Raw genomic sequence first — 26,843 nt, forward strand, 5'->3', positions numbered from 1 at the left:
AGAAGAGCCGAGTAATGCAATTAACTTTGAAAGAAAAGCAATAACTTAAGCACAGTTATGTGGTGCATGTCTGCAAAGCCATCCATATAGGCGTGAATATGTACATATGTATAGGTATACAACTACTTATTAGAGTGTGTACGATTCAAATCTTTTCTTTAGTAATTCGTAAAATTCAAATGTCTAATACTTACTTAAATCGCGCTTAACCGTTTATACGACTCTGGCCGTCCAACAAGGCACGCCAGCCGCTTCTTCACTGGGTTAACTGGCGCCAATTGGTCACAACAAGGGAACTAAAATTGTTTTCCACCTAGTCCTTCCAGAGGAGTGGAGCCGCCCGCTATCTCTGCTTCCGTAGGCGGGTTCCGATAAAAATACTGTCTTAGCCAGAGCATAATTTTTCCTTCACATAACATGGCCTAGCCAGCGAAGCTGCTGCGTTTTAATTTGCTGGACTATGTGATGTCTACGTAAAGCTCGTGTAGCTCATCATTAAATTTTGTTCGATACTCACCGTCGCACAGTGGCCTGGATTTGGCTTTCAGTGGACTTAGGGAAATGAAAAAAAATATTAGTTAATAACACAAAAACTTTGATGGGGATCGGTTTAAGTCTCATTACATGACGTTTTTTATATGAGTATTTTTTCATAAAGTCTTAAACAAAAAAGTTATAGCAAATTAAAAAATTTTATGTATGGAAAAATCATATTTTTACCGTTAACTCATTTTCCTTACATTTCCTCAAAACTTTATTAATTTATTATATAGTTAGGGTTATATACAGACTATACAATGTACTCGCTTACATGGTTCGAAAAGGTTCGCGTTTTTTTGTTTTTTTTTTTTTAATTTAGTATTGCGAATCACTTTTTAATTTTGGGTAGAATTTAAAAACAAAAATATTTTTTTTTTTTTTTTTTTGTCTTTTGTTTTTTTTTTTTTTTAATGTTAGTATTGCGAATCACTTTTTAATTCCGGGTACTATTTGAAAATAAAAAATATTTGATAATTCATATTATGCATTTAATTTTTTATACTGAATTTGCATTTAACAATCTAAAAAATTTCAAATCAAAAATTTAACTATTCAAGCTTGTTCCTTAATTTTTTTTTTTTTTTTTTTTTTTTTTATGATGCTTATTATTCCAGCTTGTTCGTTAGTATCAAAAGAGTAATTAAAGAAATCTCCAAATATACAAAAAAACTAAAAAACAAAACAATTTTTATTATTTTAAGTAAATTTTGCGTTGTAGTATGTATATTCGTACCCAATTAAAATTGAGAAACTAAAATATTTAGTTTTCTGTATCTTAGTCGAGGTTTTGCGGTAGGAGTAGTAGAGATTTCACATCTTCGGATATTTCCTCATGCTTACTAGGTAATTTCGATCTCCTCGATGAAATAAGTGGGTCAGAAGTAACTAACAAATTATTTAAAATGTCCTCATTTGTGGCTTTGCGGCTAATTTTTCTTGCATGGTCTCGACGATATGCACTAAGATCTTTATTTCCGGATTCAGCGGCTTCTACGAACAACTTTCCGATAGGGATGGAACCAAAATGCTCTGTTATTGAAGCTCCGTGTACTAAAATTTTATGTACACTTGAAGGCATGTAATACTATTCATATAGTTCGACGTAAACTCGAATGGTTTCTCTGGCGTACATTTATTGGACATCCACATGAAAGTGCCCCTAATAGTATAGAGAATCTTTGAATGAGATTTTCACTAACACCAGTTATGGAGGCGGTAGTTTTAATGTCAACAAAAAATCGTCTAGTGGTATTTCAATCATTCGCTGTACTGTGCCCTTGCTTTACCACGTCTACCAATAAACCAGTCTGAATAGTAAAAATTATTTTAGTGAAGCCAAAATTGCTGGAAATTGGAAAAAATACCTAGATGTACATATATGCTCGTTAGGGTATGTCGATATGAAACCCGGTTACTAAGTGTCATAACTTTTTTAAATTAGGTTTTACGAAAAAATGTTATATAACAATAAATTATGGAAAAAGATTACAGAATGCGAAAATGTACATTTAAAGTCCAAGGTCCCAAATTTTCAATTTCGTTCCACTGTGCGTTGCCAACACGTAGAGGTCAACACGTAGAAGAACTTTTTCTAATACTAGCAATATAATAAAAGATAGATCAAAAATTATTGGTACTTTTGACTACAACATTTGTCATTATGTTCTGTGGACTATCACATTCCCATGCTAAGGTGAATATACAATAAAACTGTAAAACTGTAAATCTGTAGAGTACTAGCATAGTTGGAAATCATCAGTGAATGTCTAGCATAATTCAAAATATTCATATATAGCACTACTGATCAAAATTCTTCTCTGATTGCTATAACTTGGCTGTCCCTCAGCTTTTACACCATCGTCTGCTAAGGCAAATAAATTGTGGCAAGCTTTCATTGTCGAAATAAACACAACCAATACACCGCGGCTACTCTTAAAAAGGACATACAGAAAAGGGCAATAAAAAGTAGGCAACTCAAATAGATTTCATATAATATACTAATTGGCTTCTCTTGTATAAAGATAAAGATTGTGGCTACTCGTCCGGAAATATTAAAATTATTTATTATTCAAATAGTTACTTCAGTAACGAGAGAGCACCTCTTCTCATTGATAAACATCTGGGGAGACGACCCCGATACCGCAATTCCAGTCGATGAAACCCACTTCCCACTAGCTGTTATAACAGAGGATAGCAAGTTACCAGCTCGAAAATAATAAAGCACCGACAAATGGGTGTGGAAGTGAGGGTCGGGGTGATGGTGGCGACAGGAATGGTAGTGGAACAGTTAGATAGGGGAATTTCCAAAAAACGTTGGTTTTAAAGTTATAAATTTCTTCAAAAACTCTTGAATGGGTGTGGCTTCGGTTACGAAATATCCAATTTAGATGTCATCGTAAGTTGAGCTGAGCTGTATCCAACTTTCAACATTTTCAAAGAGAAGACGTAAAATATAAAATTTTCCATTGGGATTTAGCAAATACTATCGCCTATGACAAACTCTAATGTACATACATACATACATGTGTATGTGTGTATCTATATTTGAAGATATTTCTATACTTTTGCCTAAACAGAATATTGTTGTGAAAAAATATGAATGTGAAAAGGCCATTGTACAAGTGCTGCCATCTATGGTCACTAAATCTATATATGTATGCAAGTATAATGAAATATAGACTAATAAAATGCAAATGTGCCTGTCATGTCACTTGTCAAATTGGCGCGAGAAGATGCATTCATACGCACCGTCAAAGTCAAAACTAAACGCACGCGCAGACAATAATTTAAATTAGTTGGCAGTCCTAAGTGCTAGAGTTCATATGCCTTTACTTGGCTTATGCTGAAAATCACTGCTGCTCATTTTTTTATTTCTACACTTGTTTTTCGCTTTAAGACGCCTATTAAAATATTGTAGGTTTTATTTCATTTCCACGTTGTTTATTGACTATGCAGCCAACGCAAATTATTAATCATTTTGTACAAGTAGTGACATTAATTGCACGCCTTTTGTTGCCTTTATTTATGTGATTTGCTTTGTGTCTTGATTTTATTAATTTTTGTTTATTTGCTGCCACAAGTGTATATGTAAAAGTTTTATTATTAATTTGTTGATTTATTTAATGTTTAAATATGACTATTTGTAGAGGCGCTATTTATGCGCTTTTGAACTTTGGGAAATAATAATAAAGTAATTGATTTAATCAGATAATGACACACCTTGGATATCTGAGTACTTATTATCCTACTGTAATCCGTTTTTGTACTCAGAAAAGCAGGGCACAAAGATTATATCGTCGGTCCCATTCAATACTAGCACGATTCGTGTTCGCGTGGATTGCTAACACTTTGCAGTTGTTCCTGTGGAAGACTAACGCAGCTCGCAAAGAAAAGCTTAAGTCCTAATTTTTTCGAATATATTTTGCAAAGTTGTGCTATCTATATTAATCAATATCGGGAACCTAAGGTATTACATAAAATGTTAAAAAAAAAAAAATAAAAAATAAATGTAAGGCGCGATAACCTCCGAAGAGATCTAAGGCCGAGCTTCTCTTCCAATTTGCGTCGTGCTCCTCTTGATTTTTCCCTACAAATTGGACGGACGGGACCTACATGTTTTATGCCGACTCCGAACGGCATCTGCAAGGCAGATGACTTTTCACTGAGAGCTTCTCATGGCAGAAATACAATCGGAGCGCTTGCCAGACACTGCCGAGGGGCGACCCCGCTTAGAAAAATTTCTTCTAATTGAAAAATCTTATTTCTAAAATTTTGATGTTGCTTTGCCCGGGAGTTGAACCCAGGGCATACGGTGTGATAGGCGGAGCACGCTACCATCACACCACGGTGGCCGCCACATAAAATGTTAAACATTAATTTTATTTGCGACGAAATTGTCTATACTTTTAACTTTGGTCAAACTTGGTAGGTGAGTTGAACTTATGACGCAGAATAGAAAATTAGTAAAATTTTGGACAATGGGCGCGGCACCGCCCACTTTTAAAAGAAGGTAATTTAGAAGTTTTGCAAGCTGTAATTTGGCAGTCATTGAAGATATCATGATGAAATTTGGCAGGAACGTTACTCCTATTACTATATGCATGCTTAATAAAAATTAGCAGAATCGGAGAACGGCCACGCCCACTTTAAAAAAAAATTTTTAACTCAAATTTAAAAAAAAAGTTAATATCTTTACAGTATATAAGTAAATTATGTCAACATTTAACTCCAGTAATGAAATGGTGCAACAAAATACAAAAATAAAAGAAAATTTCAAAATGGGCGTGGCTCTGCCCTTTTTCATTTAATTCGTCTAGAATACTTTTAATGCCATAAGTCGAACAAAAATTTACCAATCCTTGTGAAATTTGGTAGGGGCTTAGATTCTAGGACGCTAACTGTTTTCTGTGAAAAAGGGCGAAATCGGTTGAAGCCACGCACAGTCGACCGCCTGTCCTTCCGCTCGGCCGGTAACACGATAACTTGAGCAAAAATCGATATATCTTTACTAAACTCAGTAATTATCTGAACTCACTTTGTTTTGGTATAAAAAATAGCCGAAATCCGACTATGACCACGACCACTTTTCGATCTCAAATACGAAAAAAGGGATGAAACATAGTAATTGGATTGGCTTATTGACGCAAAATATAACTTCAGAAAAAATTTTGTAAAATAGGTGTGACACCTACCATATTAAGTAGAAGAAAATGAAAAAGTTCTGCAGGGCGAAATCAAAAGCCCTTGGCATGTTGGCAGGAATACTGTTCGTAGTATTACATATACAAATAAATTAGCGGTACCCTACAGATGATGGTCTGGGTCACCCTGGTCCACATTTTGTTCGATATCTCGAAAACGCCTTCACATATACAACTACCACCACTCCCTTTTAAAACCCTCATTAATACCTTTAATTTGATATCCATATCGTACAAACGCATTCTAGAGTCACCCTTGTTCCACCTTTCTGGCGATATCTCTAAATGGCGTCCACCTATAGAATTATGGCCCTCTTAAAATACTCTTTAATACCTTCCATATGATACACATGTCATACAAACACATTCCAGGGTTACCTTAGGTTCATTTCCCTACAAAGTGATTTTCCCTTGTTTTGTCTCCATAGCTCTCAACTGAGTATGTAATGTTCGGTTACACCCGAACTTAGCCTTCCTTACTTGTTATACAATAAACTCGTTAACAATTATTACGGCGCAAACGGAAGATCTTCATTAGCGGCCACACTTTTTTTTGCGAACTTATCGATCCCACTTCATATTTGATTGTTTATACACAAGACCATGCAAATCTGATTTTAAGCTTTTCTAACGAACTGTGTTAGTCTTACACGCGAAGAAAAGAAAGGTGTTAGTCTGCGAACAGCTGAAAAGTGATAGTCCTCCATGGGACCGACGATATTATTTTTATTTGCCTAAAGGTACATTGTAACGGTTAAGCGAATCGGAAATATAACCTGCCATATGCCTCAGAACTCGTGAAATGGATTACATTTTACATAACCTAAGCAAAGTAAAAAATTATGATTGTTTCTTAGGGTACGTTTTTGCGAGACCTGTTATGGCTTAAGCAATCGATCGCCAGAAACTTCTTATGGAGGCGTGACCACACCTACTTTGAAACAAAATTGATATCCAAAAATAAAAAAAATGGCGACGGACTTTGTAAAAAGTACATTGTAAAAAAATTTTAAATATTTTTTATTTTATTTTTAGAAATATTCAAAGTTTATTTTATTACTTCAAAATTCAAAAAATACGGTCTGCGCATGTACGTCACTGATTTGGCCAACAGAGGGACGAAATAATTTACGTTATGCGCATTTATGCACTCCTAAAAAATACGATAAAGCAATCAACGCTTAATCAAGTTTTATTATATCATTTATTTTATTCTATTAAATTTTTGTTAGTGCATGTCTATTCTTCATTTTGATTTTTCGAAAAAATAACGACAACCAATCAGCGAGCAGAGATGGCGCTGGTAAGTACACAAACCCAGTCGAACTTGGTACATTTCAAAATGAAAGTATCGCATTGTTTTCTTGAATGCATCATGCTCCTTTTAATTTTCCCTAAGAATTGGCCAGACGGGACCTACATGTTTATGCCGACTGCAAACGGCATTTGCAAGGCAGATGAGTTTTCACTGAGAATATTTGCAGCGCAACAATACCTCCGGTGTGCTTTCTTCTAATTGAAAAAAACTTGTTTCTAAAATATTGATGTTGCTTTGCCCGGAGCGTGAACCCAGGATCTTTGTGAGGAGTACGATACCACCACACCACGGCTTCGCTGGCTAGGTCATGTTTCGCGAATAGACGAAGACGTTTCAGTGAAGAAAGTATTTCAATCGCCAACGCAGTTTGGAAGCAGAGGAAGGGCAGGTAAGGACGAGATGGGAGATGCAGCTGGAGTAAGACTTGACCTGCCTTGGTGCTCCCAATTGGCGTCAGTTGTAGCTAAACAGGGGCTTGTTACGAAATGACCAAAATCGTTTAGGCGTTTAAGCACCAATTAATGATGATGATCAAAGTACTCAACGGTGCGCTCACAAAGTTGCCACTCAAAGACTGATCAACTGTTCGGTTTGCTGAAAACATCCAATGTTTCCACCGACTCTTGACATTACACGTCATAACTACTTAATCCGATATAAAAAAGTGTATGCAATTAATATCACATTATGAGCTGTTTGGTGCTTTCTATGACCTTATTTGAAAAAGATTTTAACAAAAAGATGGATATCGTACCAGTAACCGGATGAAATTTGTACGCTAACGAACTTGAGAAAAATTTTTATTTAATGGGTCAGAATTTATAATTTTTGTTTACATTTTTTATTACTGTAAGGGAAAATTTTTCTGCAATTTTTTCAATCACGAATGCTTGATTAAGGTATGAGATCAAAACTTAAATTTTATTTTGCAACGAACTTTAATTCAATACTTCAGCAGTTATTGAAAAAAAAGCACAGATTGGTACGTGTTTTTCTTATACCATTTAAATAACATTTATATGTAAATATGTGTTGACAGGGAGGCCATAATCTTTAATACAAACTGACATCTAACGCCTGATGTCTTTCTTGGCAGCCACCGGCGCAAATTTCCAGCCGAGCGTCAATGAGCGCATTTCGGTCAACAAATGCGCAATTTAAGTTGACAAAATCATTGATTTGGACTTTTGCGTACTTCGGTAAACATTTGATGTGAAGTGGAGTGAGCGAGCTTTCATGATTAGGTTAGTTTAACTACAAAGTGCACATCATGGTAAAGCCAACGTTTATAAGCCATTATTATACTCAGTTGAGCAGAGCTCACAGAGTATATTAAGTTTGATTGGATAACCGTTTGTTGTACAGGTATACAGGAATCGAGATAGATATAGACTTCCATATATCAAAATCATCAGGATCGAAAAAAAATTTGTTTGAGCTATGTCCGTCCGTCCGTCCGTCCGTTAACACGATAAATTAAGTAAATTTTGAGGTATCTTGATGAAATTTGGTGTGTAGCTTCCAGAGCACTCATCTCAGATCGCTATTTAAAATGAACGATATCGGACTATAACCACGCCCACTTTTTCGATATCGAAAATTTCGAAAAACCGAAAAAGTGCGATAATTCATGACCAAAGACGGATAAAGCGATGAAACTTGGTAGGTGAGTTGAACTGATGACGCTGAATAGAAAACTATTAAAATTTTGGACAATTGGCGTGGCACCGCCCACTTTTAAAAGAAGGTATTTAAAAATGTTGCAAGCTGTAATTTGGCAGCCGTTGAAGATATCATTATGAAATTTGGCAGGAACGTTACTCCTATTACTATATGTATGCTTAATAAAAAAATGTAAAATCGGAGAACGACCACGCCCAATTTTAAAACAAAATTTTTTTTAAGTCAAATTTTAACAAAAAATTTAATATCTTTACAGTATATAAGTAAATTATGTCAACATTCAACTCCAGTAATAATATGGTGCAACAAAATACAAAAATAAAAGAAAATTTCAAAATGGGCGTGGATCCGCCCTTTTTCATTTAATTTGTCTAGGATAATTTTAATGCCATATGTCGAACAAAAATTTACCAATCCTTGTGAAATTCGGTAGGGGCTTAGATTCTGGGACGATAACTTATTTCTGTGAAAAAGGGCGAAATCGGTTGAAGCCACGCCCAGTTTTTATACACAGTCGACCGTCTGTCCTTCCGCTCGGCAGTTAACACACGATAACTTGAGCAAAAATCGATATATCTTTACTAAACTCAGTTCAAGTACTTATATCAGTATTCGTATAAAAAATGGCCGAAATCCGACTATGACCACGCCCACTTTTTCGATATCGAAAATTACGAAAAATTAAAAAAATGCCATAATTCTATACCAAATATGAAAAAAGAGATAAAAACATGGTATCTGGATTGGTTTATTGACGCAAAATAAAAATTTAGAAAAAAGCTTTGTTAAATGGGTGTGACACCTACCATAATAAGTAGAATGAAATGAAAAAGTTCTGCAGGGCGAAATAAAACACCGTTGAAATCTTGGCAGGAATACTGTTCGTGGTATTATATATAAAAATAAATTAACGGTATCCAACAGATAATGTTCTGGGTCACTCTGGTCCACATTTTGGTCGATAACTGGAAAACGCCTTCACATATACAAATACCACTACTCCCTTTTAAAAGCCTCATTAGAAACTTTAATTTGATACCCATATCGTACAAACATATTCTAGAGTCACGTCTGGTCCACCTTTATGGCGATAGCTCGAAAAGTCGACCACCTATAGAACTAAGGCCAACTCCCTTTTATAAAGACTCATTAACACCTTTCATTTGATACCCACATTGTACAAACGCATTCTAGAGTCACCCTGGTCCACCTTTATGCCGGTATCTCGAAAAGGCGACCACCTATACAACTACCACCACTCCCTTTTAAAACCCTCATTAATACCTTTAATTTGATGTCGATATCGTACAAACACTTTCTAGAGTCACCCCTGGTCCACCTTTATGGCGTTATCACGAAAAGGCGTCCGTCCACCTATAGAACTATGCTCCACGCCCTTATGAAATACTCATTAAAGCCTTTCGTTTTATACCCTTATTATGCAAACGCATTCTAGAGTCACCCCTGGTCCACCTTTATGGCGATATCTCGAAAAGGCGTTCACTTATAGAACTAAGGGCCACTCGCTTTTAAAATGCTCATTAACTTCTTTCATTTGATACCCATATCGTACAAACGCATTCCAGAGTCACCGCTGGTCCACCTTTATGGCGATATCTCGAAAAGGCGACCACATATACAACTACCACCACTCCCTTTTACAACCTTCATTAACACCTTTCATTTGATACCCATATCGTACAAGCAAATTTTAGGGTCACCCCTGGTCCACCTTTATGGTGATATCTCGAAACGGCGGCGACCTATAGAACTAAGGCCCACTCCCTTTTAAAATACTCATTAACACTTTTCTTTTGATATACATATCGTACAAACAAATTCTAGAGTCAACCCTGATCCACCTTTATGGCGATATCCCTAAGTGGCATCCACCTATAGAACTATGGCCCACTCCCTCTTAAAATACTCTTTAATACCTTTCATTTGATACACATGTCATACAAACACATTCCAGGGTTACCCTCGGTTCATTTTCTTACATGGTTATTTTCCCTTATGTTGCCACCATAGCTCTCAGCTGAGTATGTAATGTTCGGTTACACCCGAACTTAACCTTCCTTACTTGTTTATTTACCTATTGCACTTGCTCTTTGTATGGATGTTTGTTAGCGCACTTTCTCTATTGAAGTATGCGTGGGTGCGTCGTGTATGGGAACATCAAAAACAATCGAATGGTCAACACTGTGTAAGGAAATTTTGTAATCTGAATGTACAAATAATGAATTTAAATAAATTTTAACTTAAAACATGCCATACTTCCTAAGGAATTCTTGTTTAAAGTTCATTTTTCGATTTTTTTGCTCTGTACGCAGAGTTATGCGGGCAAGTGTATGTAGCTAATCAAAATTTTTGGTGAGTTGCCAAGAAGGGGAATTGAAAATATGAAGCATAAGTATTAGGAGTCAAATATGTTCTAACTGAAGCGCTGCTTAATCACAAGAACGACGCGTAGTGACCACTCTTAATATATTAGTCCTATATTGTGAAAATATAGTTTTTTTCTACACAAAGGAGGGGACATTTTTTTGTCAAAGCTGCAGATCACTACAAAAAAAATTCAAAACCAAAGACCTGGTTCATCGCGATCTACGCTAATTTATTTGCATGATTTTGAGTAATCTTTCAAAAGTTTTAACTCTCACTCTCCTATTTCACCCTCTTCCTCTCCATATTTTTCTCTCCGCCTTCTACATATCTCTTTGTCCCTATCTCTCCGTCTGCCTTCCCCGCTATCTAGTTTTCCCTTCTTCTCTTGTCATTAATATTAGTCTAGCAATGAAGTTAACTAAGTCGTAATTGCGTTAAAAGAGTCACGTTATGAATAAATTTTTTTTTTCGCAATTTTATCCGCCCATCACCATTACCATTACAGAGGTTAAAGAAGCCATTAAAAAGACAAAACCCTCTAAATCAATGGGCCCTTGTGGCAAGCCATACTAATGCCAAAAAACCTTTGAGATAAGGGAGTAAGCTACCTAAAGCGCTCTTTCAACTTGTCGTTGAAGTCCTTCGGCATTTCCGAACAATGAAAAATTTCAAGGATAATTCCACTACTAAAACCTGAAAAACTAGCTGACGAAGATTAGTCATATCGACCGCTGTTACTCCTTTCGCCAAGTAGCAAAAACGTTGGAAACCGTCCTACTCCCTCAACTAACTGAGAGTCTTCGTTTAACCACCCATCAACGTAGCTTCAGCAAAATGCATAGCACTACTACCGCGATTAATGCCATCAACACCCAGATAAATACCGGACTGAAACAGCAAAAACTATTGCTCGCGGCACTTGACTTGTCAAAAGTTTTTGACACCGTGAACCACGGCTCGCGACTCCGAGACCTAGAAGGTGCACTCCTCCCCCTTGTTTAAAAAGACAGACTCCAAATTATCTGAATTGTCGGCAAGCATCGGTTGAATTTAGGAACGAAACTTCTAAGAGAATATGACAGGGAGTTCACAGGAAGGAGTTACTACCTATGCCGACGCCTACACGAAACTGGCAATAGGACCTGGCCCACAGACTTTCTGCTTATTTTATCGCGCAATATGGTATTATTAGAGGCCAAATCCACGACCACTCTGCTGACGACTTTGAAGGAACATATGACGAAAATATTGGACTTTCACGTCGATTGTGTTACACTTCCGACTGTCAGTCACACAATCACATCTTAGGGGAAACGTTCGGTAACACTCTTACCTTTAAGCCGCATGCCTCTGAAATTGTTTCTAAAGTACAAAGCCGCAAGAAAATCTTCAATCTCTTGCCGGCAGCAATCGGGAGAGAAAATAACAATATAACGAAAAGCTGAACAGATAGTTTTCTTTCAAATTGTCACAAACCTCGACACCGTAGCAAATATCTGCTAAAATGGGGATAACGAAACATTTCCATTAGCACTATGGTGATATCCGACATCTGCCCACACAGCCATTTGATCCAGATAAGCATAAGGAGGCTCTAAACTTAATCCACAAAGAATCGGTAAACATCTTTGCTATGCCGCACCAGGTGAAGGCCGTTATCAATATACACTATCAACCCTTGCAGAAGAAGTTACCAGACTACTAAGGGAGACACGAGTCACTCAGGCCCAAATTTTTCTGTATAATGTAGAAGGTTGAACTCTTGTTTGTTCAGACTTAACCCGGCATACGTCATGTTTGCCTTGTATGCGATGTGTGCCCACATGACACCAACAATTTTTTCAATTGAAATGTAGAACTAACGCCTCTAACAGCAACTTTCCTATGGTCCAACCCTCTTGAAACTTCTATTTTTGTGTTCGCTATACAGCTACATTAAATGTTATATAAATATACATATACACATACAAGTGCAGTAGATTAATGACATATTTTCCCTTGTTATGATATTGTATTGCACTTCTTTTGCGTTCGCTTTCTCAATCTAAAAATGTTTGCTCACGTCAATAAATTTGGAAATTAAATTTTCAAATAAAATCCCCAAAAGCACTTTCATTCATCCATCATATCTTTTCAGCAGTCTCAACAACTATTTCTTATCTCACATACCCAAATCCAGCTCAAATAAGAGTATTCATAAGCCATTCACAATTAAATAAAGCAACCACAATTTAACAGCGCCAAGAGATAAATGCGAAGGAGAAGACACTCGCCTGATGCAACGACAATCTGCTTACAGTACAAGGTCTGCCCTTTTACTCCTGCGTATTAGCACAAAAACTTAATAGGCATTTTTATTGATTTTGACATTGAAGATTTTTTCGCAACTGAAAGCAAATGGGTGATTCTCCGCGAGCTTAAAGTTTTGTGTCTTTTCGAAATTTGAAATATAGTAAAGCATTTTCTATGAATTAAATTATGTACTTGAGTTAAAATTATGTTTATTTTAAAATTTCATGTTGATTTTTATTGACTGGTCATCAGTTTTATGAAGTCATAGTTCATAATACACTACAAATGTCACAACCGTGTCATGTCCACAACTACATTTTTCATAACATTTTAGGTGGTAACTTTTTTAATCTTTAATTTCACGAGTAATAAACTGTCACTATATTAATAATTCACCTAATCTGCAATATTAAATGTTGTTTTAATAAAAACATTTCTGTTTTCGCTTTGTAATTTGATTTCGAAAAGTCTGCATGAGTTTTTGAGTAAACAATTTTATTCAAATCGTTAGGTTGGTACTGCTTTATTGCACACTGGTTTGTGGCGTGTGAATTTTGTGTGAGTGTAAATTTTGATCAGCAAGTGTCCCCGCATATTTCCATGTTAATATTTGCAGTCTTAAAATAACTAATTTCTATTCTTAAACACTGAAGAACTGGAACAACAGTACGTATCAAAAAATCGTGTCACATCCGTAGCACTTGTATCTTTGTAGTTTTAAGTTAAGTACCGTCTATTGTACCATTTTTCTTTAGAGTTTGCTGACATAACCTGCAAGTCATACTAGCTTTTTTTAATGTGCAATTTATTGTCAAAATGTCACAACCGTGGCATGCCTGTAATGTCACAAACGTGGCAGATTTCAGTATCAAAAACAGAAATTAATAGCTGTAGCTCCCCCACTTTGGGAATGTTTTTTAGCTATAAAAACTCATAGAAAAATGATTGAAAATATGAAAAAAATCGACGGACGGACAGACGGACTTGGCTAAATCAACTCAGCTCATTTTGGTATACTTATTGGTGGGTCTAACGGAAACATATACATAAAAAGTGATTTGGAGCCTTCAAAATGAAAAAAATCGATTTCGACCAAATTAAGTCCCAAAAACCAAAAAAAAAATGTTTTTTAAACTGTTGATGCCAACGTTTTTATCGCATAATTTTAAGTGGGATAGGAATTATGAGACAAATTCGTTTTCATTGGCAACACTTTTGTACGTTTCTGAAGAAACCCTTAAAAAAAAAATAGCGAAAAATAAATTTTTTCACCAAAAAACTCCTCAAAACCCAAAAAATATTTTTTTTAAACTGTTATCGCCAAAGTTTTTAGCGGACAATTTTGAGTCGGTCAGGGTATACACTAAAATTTTAAAATCAAATGAAAATTTTTTAAGTAGGTCATGAAAGAAACCTTAAAAATCAAAGAAAAAAGTCAAAAAACTCAAATTTTGCAGGCTCGAAAATTATTTTTTTGGGTATGCTTAGTGGAACGTTTTTTTCCTGAGCCCAAAACCAATCGAAAACTAGATGGCGCGATATGGGTTAACTTTCTTCAATGCAAATCAACCCAGCTTAATGTACAGTCAGTGTCATAAGAAAGTGTACACACGTGGAAAGTAACAATATTACCTCTTCATTCTGGGTGACACAATGGAACTTTTTTTTTTTTTAAATGATAAGTAATACTGCCTTATTTAATGAAAAAACAAATACCAAAATCGTACAACAAAAAAGGTTATGGGCGCAATATCGAAAATACTTCATATTTTCGGTGTCAAAAGAAAGTATACAAAACAACATGTTGTCGATTTTCAGGATTTTGTGTGCTTTCCATATATCTTACTACTGATAGTCCTTTTTCGAATTTTTCTGTCGAGGTTCTCGCAAAAATACTCGATGATTTATCCAATCAAATTTTTTGGAACTCAAATTATTCTTTAACATGTGCAGAAAGTGTAATTTATTCATGGATATTTCTATGAAAACAAAATTTCCAACATCGCCTAAGGCCAAACTCCCCCAACACCATCACCTAACTGCTCCATGTTTCACTGTGGATATAACATTGCGTTTCGACAAATATCCTACTTATTGTTACCATATTTTCTTGCTTTTTTCTTCAATGATTCCTCAAATTTGCTTACGTTGCTAAACCTACATTGCTAAAAGTACATTCCAAAAGAAGGTGTGTTTATATTATTTTTTTAGGAAGCACTAGCCGTTTTACTTGGTTGGGTTTAAATATAAGGAGTTTTTCCAGTGGAAGATGTAGACCATTTGCATATAATGCCCGACGCATTGTCTGGCACTTACAGCCGAACCTGACATTTCTGAAGTATTTGTTGTCAATTCGACAGCTCTTTCCGAAGGATCTTTTGCAACACTTCTCACAACTAATCATATTTTAACACTTAGTCGGTGTGGTCTGCCCCTAACTTGGACCGATTTTTCTATTTTCCTTATTTTTTCACTGTCAATAGTGTTTCGTACAGCGTTGTGATGTCTATAATATTAATATTTCTAATTCTGTGCACAGTTTTTTCTTCCTAATGATGTCTTAACACAAGTTCGCGAATGTTGATAGACGTTCAATTCAATTGAACAGAATTACATATCATTTTCAAAATATATAAAATGTTTTACTCTATCGCCCGGAAGGCCCTTAAGGTCTATTTGCAGAACGGCAAGTTATATTTTAGCTCAAAGTCAATTTAAAAAATTTGTCAAAAATGTATGAGCTGAGAGGGGTTAATCCTCATGCAGGTTAACTCAGTGTTAAAAAGTTAACTCGTAGCTCTACAAATGGGCCTAATTAGAGCTAATATTGTTACATTAGACGCGTGTACACTTTTTTTTGACACTGACTGTATATGTTAACTTTCAGTCCCTATAATCATCAACCCAATAGCTATGGCACTAAGCGCCCCATCACTTGCAGTCGCATTAATTTGCTCACGTTGTTCTCTCCTCACAACTTTATTATTAATTTCATATCATAATTCGTGCATTACAGTTGAAGTATTGTCTCTGCGTTTGTTTGGTTTGTTTCTGACAGTAGTAATTTTTGGCGTCGTGTTAGTGAAAAAACTTCAAAGTTGATGCTCTGTGGTGTTGATTGTTGCCTTCAGCTACCCGTCGTACACCACAAACCACTCACCATTCAGCGCTCAACACTTGCAGCTCACCGCTTAACCATCTTTCGCCGCTCTGTACTGCCTTTCAACTGCTGTCAATTGTGGCAAATGCAATAAGATTTATTGTTTCATTGTTGTTGTATTGCATGAGCTTTTGGTTATTCTTATACATTTGTGTTTTCTGAAAATGTATTATCATTTTAAGTCTCATTGAAGGGTTATGATTTGTTTATTTCTATCATTTGCCATAGTTCGCATTCATTAGCGGTTGGCTTCGATGTTAACTGCATCGAGACTTTAAGATTGGATTGAATTGGATATATACTTGTTTGTGTGTATGTGTGTACACACGTCCTTACATCTCTTTTAGTTTTGCATAAATAAAGAAGTTTGCAAAATGATAAACTATAAACTTATATTAATTTACTTTGACAAATTGTGAATTTTGTGAACTGTTTGACATTCGAGCATTACATGGAAAATGGGAGCAGTCGACCGAATTACTAACAAATTTTCAATGCAAATCAGCGGAACATATATCACACCTCATTGCTATAAATCAGCCACATTTACATAAATTCCACAACAACAATTAGCCTTGAATCTGAAATATCCGAAAAAATTTCATAAAAAATACTTAAGACAACCACAGCATCAACTTTTCTCACTAAGGAGGGAGAGGCAAGAAGATACAAGTTTAGAATCTACAATATGAAAATTCCTCTGTTTACTGAAAAATTAGAAACATTGCAGAGAGGTGTATGATATTGTTGGTGTATTCATGATGAAGACACTCACCGAAAGTTTTGGGCAGTGTTCTCGATGTTGATGGTCCTTTGCCGGATATAGATCAGGTACGTTCCGTTAACAAAGCACTATTAGGGTACTAGCCCGACCATCTCGGTAACTATTAACATGACCACATTAAACCTTCTAGGCCATTCCGCCTCCCACCCCCTATTTCTTTTAGGAACTCGGTGTCACCTGCTTAATATGTGTATGATACATTTAACTTTGTAACAGGATTCCCCCCGCGTAGGTGAGGTTGATATTTGGGTTGAGGAAGCTCTGAAGCTTTAAATCTTTGTATTGCGCTTATCAACCCCTTGAACCTTTGGAGTATTATATACAAATATGAATGCGAGTTTTTAAATTAGGGTGGGAATGGGAGTATTAGTGGGAGTAGAAATGGGATTGGAAGTGGAAGTGGGACTAGGAGTTGGAGCGGTATTACAATTGCGTTCTGAAAATAATAATTGAAGTTTATATTATCTATTTGTAGTTCAGAAAATTACAAATGAAGTTCAGAAAATTATAATTGAAATTCAATTGAAATTGTGAATTTCTTAACATTGCAGCTTTCTGAACTAAAACTGAAAAAGTTGTAGTTCATAAAATCATATTTTCTACGTTTTCTAATATTCTTTTTAAATTTTGTTGAAGCAGAGTACTAAAGATGTTTTAAATTTATTACTTTTATGTATGAGCTGAATATTGGGTACCATACCTTAATTTGATGGCCAATTTTTGTATGGCCTTGGTAGTTTATAAAAAATCTGAAAATAGAAGAAAAGATTATTATTATTGTTTTAGTATAAATTGATAAGTTAAATGTGGGTAAATGTAACGCCCAACATATTTTGAGAAAAAGTGCGGTAAAATATTAAAAATTAATCAAATGATTTTACATATATCCATCAAATGCCATCATCGACTGTACTATAAAAACACAAATACATAAAGACAAATTCATACATTTTTCTTTCATAAAAAAAATTTAACCACTTGTATGTATGTAGGTTTTTAGAGTTTATTTGAATAATTCATGTTTGAATATGGCAGATATTCGTAATTGAAAATATGAGTAAAATTGTGCAATGAAATTGTCAAGAACAAGTTGGTAGCACAGCAAAACGTAAAGAGGGCAGAGAATTTCACTAGAACAAAAAACACGCTTGTCATACAAAACAAGTAAACTTTTATGGAGAACAAATTTTTCATATGCAGTATGCATATTATTTTCTCAGGAAATCATAAACAAAATAGTGGAAAGCCGATGGAAAACCCTGTGGAAGTTTTGTTAAGGTCAGAAAAAATTGTTTATTATTTCTGAAAAAGATAGCTTAATCTATTGTATTTTCCCCTTTCTCTTTTATTTTCGTTTTAATATTTCTCAATTTTCTTTTTTAATTGTCTCTAAAATTACCTGCTGTTGGTGTTATGACAAGGAGAAGCTTGGTGAGTTTAATCTAAAAATGTGGCTAAAGGATGGCTATATAAACAATGCAAACTTTTCGATTGGAATTTTCAGCAAGTCTCAATAGTGCAAGTGTGACTTAAGCTAACTTCTGGCAGTTTTACAAAAGCTAAAAGTTTCATGAAAAACACATTTATTTTTTCTACTTTTTGTAAAACACTTTATTTAGTAACTTTTTTCATTAAAAATAATATCAGACAGGGAAAGATAAGCACTATGATGAGATGTGACACCTGCCAAAACAGCCGTCTGATTCACACTTATGCTTGTCTGGAGATCCTAGGCAAAATCCATACACAATCGGTAAACGCCTCTGCTAGGACACGACTGGTGAACTCTGTTATCAATATACACTATCCTACTCTTGCAGACGAAGAAAGCACACTTCTAAGGTAGGCACCCTGGCCCAACTTCGTTCTGTATACTGTAACAGGTTAAACTTTTACTTGTCCATAATAAACCCCATCATACGAAATGTACATGTGTTTTTCATGCGATGTGTTCCCAAATGACAGGAACCAATCAATTGTAATGTGGAACCTACGGCTCTAACACCAACTTCCCTATGGCTCCCACCTGTGGAAATACTTGTTTCCTTGGACTCCCGTTAGAGAACTTTGATAACAATTTGTGAGTGGTCGCACCCATCATCAGACAGTTTCTGTTCAAGTTTGTATGCTCGACTTTCGTTGTCCTGTCCAAAGATTGGTTTACATGCTCAATGTCTACCGGCAGTGCCATTTACGGTGAAAAGTGTTTATTCAAAATGCGATACGATTATTACAAATATCTCAACTTAAAAGCCATCCCTTTCCAAATTTTCAGGCCAAAGAATTTTTTTAAATTTTGTTTCTGGTACGAAATGAAAAAAAATAAAATAAAAATAACATAAAAAATTTTAAGCACTCCTTTTATATAAATGGACAAAAACCAGCGAAAAATGTCTCCTTATATAAAGACATATTCTTGCTAAACTTTGATTTTTAAATTTTGTGACATAGAAATTGCAAAAATATTTATGAAAAGTAAAAATACAAAAGTGGAGCGCATATTACTTGGATTGGAAATGGAGATATTATTAGTCAATCAATTGCGCTCCACATTTATGTTTTTACTTCTCATAAATATTTTTGCAATTTCTATGTCAAAATTTAAAAATCGAAGTTTAGCAAGAATATGTCTTTATATAAGGAGATATTTTTCGCTGATGTTTGTCCATTTATATAAAGGAAGTGCTTAAATTGTTTTTATTTTATTTTTACTTTCTCCTTTTCTTACATTTACTCGGTGTCTTAAAACATATGTTAAGTTTTACGCTTGTAGCTCAATGAGAACTTACATAAAAATCAATCCCAAAATTCCCTCCATTCCGTTAGATTTTTCTAAATATCTCAGTCCGTGCACCCCCTAGCGAAACTTTTTGTATTGTGTCATCGGCTGTCATCGACCTCTGAATTAAGTTTGAAATTTCAAGTATCTAGCTCATCGAGAAGTTATTTAAAAGCTGGTTTGAAAATTTTCAAATTCTTATCTAATTATTTCGATCCGTGCGCCACCTAACGGATTTTTTCCTTTTGTTGCATTGTCACGGTGTATGGAAAGCGGACAAACATTCAACCGACCTAATATAAAGGAAGTAAAAAAGGGTGCGGTTATTAATTGATTTTGTTCACGTTCATAAGAAATATAAGGAAAATATGTGTACCGACTTTTATGGGATTCCAATTACTCTCCCGAAAGTAGGAATATATGACAAAAGAGGCTGGCCTTCAATCATTTTAAACCTTTTATTATTTTTCCCCATTTTTGTACTAGAAAATAACACCTTGCAAGTAAAATACCATTGATATTAATTTATTTTTCGATCCTTCTCAAAATCTTGTGTATAAAAGTGGGTGTGGTTCCTGCTCGATTTCGTCCAAACGAGTTTTCGTTTATGTTTAATATTTGTTAAATTGTTCTATCTTAGGGGGTGTTGACACGCCCCTTTTGATAAATCTCAAAATACTTAAATTACTAGACACTGTTTCAATTCACGGATGAAATTTCGTTACAGTAGTTGCATTATTCAGATTTGTGTATACATACATAAAGTGAGCTTGGTTGTCATCTGATTTTGACCGACCATTAAATAGCGATGGGAGATCAGAGCCACATACCAATTTTTCATAACATATCGCAAAATTTAGTTATTAGTGTTTATGATAGCCGGACGGACGGGCTGATAGACGGACAAAGCTTCTTTCTCCATGCGTAACGGCTTGACGGACTTCGGAAAATTGTTAAGATATTATACATATCTTAATATATAAAAATCTGAGGGGCCCGCGATTTAGAGGTACTATGACATTTTTTTTTTTAATTCAGGAGAGTCTTTAGTTCTTCCATGTGCAATTTTTAAGCCGAATATCAAAAGCAACGAAAATCTGCATTTCGTTTTAATATTATAGTGTAGTGTGAAAAATAAAAATCTATATATATAAAAAGAAAGGCTAAAATGTGTGTTAGTTGGTCGCCGGTGTTTGAGGAGATGCGTCGGTCGATTTTGTTCAAACTTTCACACAAGTTGCGTAAACCTCACGCGGTGGTTACTACATAGGCTTGGTTGCGATCGACATACAGGGTGTCGAGATATAGGCCGAAACGTGGGCGCGAATACCCCTAGAATGTGTTTATAGAATATGGATATCAAATGAAAGCTGTTAATGGGTGCTTTACTACAGAATAATATATTATCCAGAGACGGACTGGGATTGGGATTAAGACTAGGACTGGGACTGAGACTCGGAGTGGGACTGGGACTGGGACTGGGATTGTAATAAAACACATACCACCCTCTGGGACAGGCAATAAGGGATGCAGAAGAATGAGAAAAAAATTAGAGAAGAGAAAAGGGAGAAGGAGATTGAGAAAGAGATAGAATGAGACGAAGATGGATAGATGAAGCGGAAAAAAGAAGGGAGGAGTGAATAAAAGGATTGGGAAAAAGTTGAGAGGGGGGGAGGGCAGAGTTAGACGGAAAAGCTTACTAAATTGTATGCAGATATGCAAAATTTAGGGCAGAACAACTTCTGCGGTCTTCTAGTTTGTATCGTATATTCTTGCACCAGTTTGGGACTATTTCGGAACTGTTTTGTGATCATTTCGGGATGACTTCACGAATACTTCAGGATTATTTAAGTATCCTTTAGAAACTATTTCGATGCTTTTTCAAAAAGATTACTGGATTATTTTTATTTCGAGACTTTTTCGGGACCCATTTGGAACAAATTCAGGATCACTTCAAGATTATTTTAGATATCGTTTCGATACAATTTCGAAACTAATTTGCCACCAACGGACAATTTCGATCTCAGTTCTTCACTAGTTTTTTTTGTGACTAGCTTTCTTGTTAAACTATAGAGTATGAAACTACACTACTACAAACAAAAATAAAATAATGTTGATGAGAATGTGAGTTGAGGAAAACCCTCGCGATAGTTCCTCACGTACCAGAAATGTAAGTCGCATGTTTGAAGTAAATGAAAATAACAGGTTCCTGCAATGCGTGTAACATAAATATTTATTTATGTACTTTATTTGTATAGAAACTGCCTAATAACGAAATTCATATGCAGAAGACAGAAATTGTTGAGCATTTAAATAAACACTCTGTGCAACACATTTTGTGACATGTTATGGTGTAACAATAACAAATGCCAACAAAAGACGATGAAGGTGTATTTACGAGCTCTATGAGAAGAAATCAAAACAGGAATTTGAATCGGTATTTTAATCTAAATGTATGTACGTGTGTATGTTTGTAGGTACGAGTAAAGAAAACGTCAATCATGACAATGGAAATTTATTATATCATTCAAGCACACGTCACCTCGAACTACCGTCTCTCAATACTACCTGTTACAATTTCACTACCGCATTCCCTATGAGGCACTAAGCCTCATTTGATGAACATTTGTGGAAACATACTTTACTTTAACTTCCTAATAAAGTAGCCTACTACAAAGAATTATCTTAAGTGCTAGGATCATAAAGAGCGAGTTTTGAAATGTAAATCTTTTTGAAGGTATGTTTACTTTACAATCGCGTTTCACACACTTTTTAGTGGCCTTAATGGCACTCACAGTAAGATCCGTTTTTCCTTCCCAACTGAACATAAATTCGGATTCCTTCAATTTCAGATGAGCGTAAGCTAGACACATTTTCGATTCAGTTAGACTTTAACATTCTGGCTGGGATTGTACTTGTATACTCCCTTCCATATAGAAATATATGTTCAACATACATGTCCCATAGGGTCTATATAACTTTACGTTTTCTATATAAATAGTAAATGTGATTTCAGTCATGTCATCAAAACCACCCGCGGCGTTAATAATGTCAATTTCCTATTGTAAAATTTTGTTGCTGTTAGTGCTCATTCTCTTCTTTTTTTTTATTTACTGCTTGTTGATTCCTCTCCCTGTTGGTATTGTCGTGTTGGTAATAGTTAGGTGTTATTGTTATTACAACTATTAGTTATTTGTACTTTTGTGGTTTCTACTCATGTGGGTTTTATTAGTTTTTGCCCTTCCGTGTTTGTTGCTTATTGTTGTTTTTGATGAAACTTGATTGGTAATTTTTGTACATATATTTGGGACAAAAACTAGGTAATTTCGTACAGTTAAAAAACAGGTTATTCGGATATTAACGCGCATTGTAAGGCTAACAATGGCATCTAAACGTCGCACCTCGAAAGAACTCGTTTGAAGCTAAAACAAACTAATAAAAAAAAACCGTGAGTACCAAGCAAATTCGATGCGTAAACATATATGGAACCTATTTTGTCGAATGACCTACACAAAAGAGCTAACTTCACCAGAAACAAATAGTTCCGGGCTTTACGAGACGAGCCTTGTAGGCTTCTTATTGGTAACAACTCATATGGTTTTATAATCGGCTTACTATCGACAACGAATCGTAAACCTATTGGTTTATAGTCGACTTTTTATTGCCAAGTCATCAGTTTCGTTGTGGTTTCTTATCAGCTTTTAATAGTAGAGTTACACATTTGTTATCGATTTTATTCATTTTTTATATTATAAAGGTATCTACTATAACATAAGAATAAGAGGCATGGTTAATAAATCGATTACATATCTACAATAAATTGGCAATATTCCGATAAAAAATTGATAACTTTTCGACAGCAAATCGGTAGGTTTTTAATAACGAAATCGATAACTTTTCCATAAAACGAAGATAGCAAATTTTTAACATTCCTAACAAAATTGATATCCTTTTATAATTGATCGATACCGATAACTTGTTGATAACAAATCGATAACTGTTCGATAACACTCCGCAAAGCAAATGATAACAATCCGACAACAAATCTAATATTGATAGCATATCCATAAGTTTCGAAATCTTCTCAATGACAAACGGATAACACATGAATTAAAATCCATTTAATTTAATCTAACTTATGCATTTAGTTAGCGAGCCTTGCTCATATTGCTTTATACAATGGTTTTCGTAATTGATATTAGAGAAAAATTGTAAGTTTACAAACGGCGATGGTTACTAGGACATGTTTCTGAATTTCACTTCTTCATCAGCTAGCTTTTCGGGAGCTGAGCGTTGAACTCGAATCTCCAACATTCATATCAATGTAAGTCTTTAGCTGCTACGCCATATGAATGTTCCGTTGTTCGCTGTACAATTGGTCACTAAGAGTTGCCTTTTTGTTTATATTCCTTTTGATCACCATGTAGGCACATACACTCTGTATGTAGTTTATTCCTAATGGTGTGGATATGATTTTTAGGCGCGCTTTTGAAAGCTTAGTAACATTTGTTCGGATTTTTACAGTATTTGTTTTTAATACTTCCGCTGTTACTATTATATAGCTAAAGGCTTGCACTGATATGAATGTTGGAGATTCGAGTTCAACGCTCAGCTCCCGAAAAGCTAGCTGATGAAGAAGTGAAATTCAGAAACATGTCCTAGTAACCATCGCCGTTTGTAAACTTACAATTTTTCTCTAATATCAATTACGAAAACCATTGTATAAAGCAATATGAGCAAAGCTCGCTAATTAAATACATATGATCATATTGATATAATAGTAACAGCGGAAGTATTAAAAACAAATCCTGTAAAAATCCGAACAAATGTTACTAAGCTTTCAAAAGCGCGCCTAAAAATCATTAATCTAACTTAGTTTAATACAATTTAATTTAATTTAATGAAATTTTTTATTTTCCATTTTTTGTTGTTTCATTTATGACAATTTTTTGTTGTCATATCGGCCTACCGAGTTGTAAGATCGCGGGTTCGAATCGAGCTCAAGGCCTTACAATAATTATTTCATCTTTATTATTGTTATGATAAATTTTTTCTTAAATGAAAAATATTTTTAAATTAGAATAGAAGAATGAAAAAATTTAGACAACTGCCAAAGCTCGCTGTATAGATTCATTTCGGGAACTGCTAAATTCTTTCATCGGCAACGTTTAGCCGCCGCTGCTATAACCATTCAACTGTCACAACGGTTGTTTGTTTGTCTTCATTATTTTTACTTCTATCCTCTTTCTTCCTGTTTATTTCTAAAAAGGCAGCAGTGTATACATCCGTTCGAGCACTTGCATCCACAAAAATTGTGTATATGTTCAGAAACTTTAATTTATATGTAGGTGACATAATTGCCCTGAGAGAATGTGCTCATATAAACTTTATCACGTGCTTGCTTATTTTGTTTATTACTATGCAGTGAAATAACGATTTCTATGATTTGAATAGCTCTAATTCTTAGAATATAGTTCCACACATCAAAGTGAGCTTTTTATACTCAGCTGAGCAGAGCTCACAGAGTATATTAACTTTTTTCGCATAACGGTAATCCGTAACGGCATAAACTAATCGAGATAGATATAGACTTCTATATATCAAAGTGATCTGGGCGAAAAAAAGAAATTCATTTAGCCATGTCCGACCGTCCGTCCGTAAACACGATAGCTTGAATAAATTTTGAGGTATCTTGATGACATTTGGCATACAGGTTCCTGGGCGCTCATCTCAGGTTGCTATTTAAAATGAACGAAATCGGACAACAACCACGCCCACTTTTTCGATATCGAAAATTTCGAAAAACCAAAAAAGTGCGATAATTCATTACCAAAGACGGATAAAGCGATAAAACTTGGTAGGTTAGTTGAGCTTATGACGCAAAATAGAAAATTAGTAAAATTTTGGACAATGGGCGTGGCACCACCCACTTTTAAAAGAAGGTAATTTAAAAGTTTTACAAACTGTAATTTGGCATTCGTTAAAGATATCATGATGAAATTTGGCTGGCACGTTACTGCTATTATTATATGTGCGCTAAATAAAAATTAGCAAAATCGGATGGCGAACACGTCCACTTTTAAAAAAAAATTTTTTTTGAAGTCAAATTTTAACAAAAAATTTAATATCTTTACAGTATATAAGTAAATTATATTAACATTCAACTCCAGTAATGATATGGTGCAACAAAATACAAATATAAAAAAAATTTCAAAATGGGCGTGGCTTCGCCCTTTTTCATTTAATTCTTCTAGGATACTTTTAATGCCATAAGTCGAACAAAAATTTACCAATCCTTGTGAAATTTGGTAGGGACATAGATTCTATGACGATAACTTTTTCTGTGAAAATGGGCGAAATCGGTTGAAGCCACGTCCAGTTTTTATATACAGTCGACCTTCTGCCTTCCGCTCGGCCGATAACACGACAACTTGAGCAAAAATCGATATATCTTTACTAAACTTAGTTCACGTACTTATCTGAACTCACTTTATCTTAGTATAAAAAATGGCCTAAATCCGACTATGACCACGCCCACTTTTCCGATATCGAAAATTACGAAAAATTGAAATAATACCATAATTCTGTACCAAATATGAAAAAATAGATGACACATGGTAATTGGATTCGTTTGTTGACGCAAAATATAACTTTAGAAAAAACTTTGTGAAATGGGTGTGACACCTACCATATTAAGTAGAAGAAAATGAAAGAGTTCTGCAGGGTGAAATCAAAAGCCCTTGGAATCTTGGCCGGAATACTTTTCGTGGTATTACATATATAAATAAATTAGCGGTACCCGACAGATGATTTTCTGGGTCACCCTGGTCCACATTTTCATCGATATCTCGAAAACGCCTTCATATATACAACTAAGGGCCACTCATTTTAAAACCCTCATTAACACCTTTCATTTGATACCCATATCGTACAAACACATTCTAGAGTGACCTATGGACCACCTTTATGGCCATATCTCGAAAAGGCGTCCACCTATAGAACTAAGGCCCACTCCCTTTTAAAATACTCATTAACACCTTTCATTTGATACCCATATCGTACAAACACATTCTAGAGTGAGCTATGGTCCACCTTTATGGCGATATCCCGAAATGGCGTCCACCTATAGAACTATGGCCCACTCTCTTTTAAAATACTCTTTAATATCTTCCATTTGTAACCCATGTCATACAAACACA

General features: G+C 35.1%; 1 protein-coding gene across 9 annotated transcripts in view; it reads right to left on the reverse strand.

The window, feature by feature from the left end:
• The window catches only part of Wnt5 (Wnt oncogene analog 5), a 638,708-nt gene that overhangs the window by 481,832 nt on the left and 130,033 nt on the right, over positions 1-26,843 (reverse strand). For 2 of the 9 annotated variants that reach the window (XM_067776631.1, XM_067776628.1), the window contains exon 2: positions 17,566-17,614. The exons of the other annotated variants lie outside the window; for them this stretch is intronic. The gene's annotated coding sequence lies outside the window, so the exon portion shown is untranslated. The remainder of the gene's footprint in view (positions 1-17,565; positions 17,615-26,843) is intronic. 9 annotated transcript variants of the gene reach the window in all.

Source organism: Eurosta solidaginis, chromosome 3 (assembly GCF_040869045.1).
Source record: "Eurosta solidaginis isolate ZX-2024a chromosome 3, ASM4086904v1, whole genome shotgun sequence".
NCBI lineage: Eukaryota > Metazoa > Arthropoda > Insecta > Diptera > Tephritidae > Eurosta > Eurosta solidaginis.